Source organism: Bison bison, unplaced genomic scaffold (assembly GCF_000754665.1).
Source record: "Bison bison bison isolate TAMUID 2011002044 unplaced genomic scaffold, Bison_UMD1.0 scf7180017864053, whole genome shotgun sequence".
Lineage (NCBI taxonomy): Eukaryota > Metazoa > Chordata > Mammalia > Artiodactyla > Bovidae > Bison > Bison bison.
The window spans coordinates 5,889,074-5,889,715 of record NW_011494625.1 but is presented as its reverse complement, the minus strand read 5'-3'; positions in this window follow the sequence as shown (position 1 = coordinate 5,889,715).

Sequence of the window (642 nt, the reverse complement as noted above, 5' to 3'; positions counted from 1 at the left end):
AAAAAAAAAAAAATCAGCTTCAGTTCTTTCCAAGCGCTTCGGGTTCTCCGGATCTCAAAATGGTACTTCGGCCTGATTGCTGTTTAACGGGGAGAAAAAAAGAAGTCTCTGCTCTGCGGAGAGGCAGAGCGAGCGGTCCTAGGACGCACGCGGCGGCGGCAGCGGCGGCGGCGGCGCGCGGACCCTGGAGGCGCCGGTCCCAGCGCGGAGGCAGGAGCGCGTCTGACCTGGACAGCTCTCGGCCGGCTTTTTATATTGAACCCCTATAGAGTGGGGGTAAACAGCTCCGATTTTATTCCAGCCCCCAGACAATGTTATTGTGTCATTAGTCACCACCAGGCAACGTGCAGCCGGAGATAAGGCCGGGCTCTAGAGGAAATCACTGCTAACTTCAGAGGCAGACGCCGTCTGACAATTCAGGGGCAGGGCTAAGAAAAAGAAAATACCCATTAGAGAGGGACCTTTGGTAAACCTGCCCGTGCGGCGCGCAGCCGTCTGCTTCCCCTTTGCAAGCTGCCAGCCCCGGAGTTCAAGAATCAGAAGAGGGACTCCAGAAAAGTCATACCATTGGTATGAAAAGTATGAGCTCCAGTTTAAATAGATTGTATTGTTGTGTCCGGGGGGGGTGGGGGGCGGATTTTT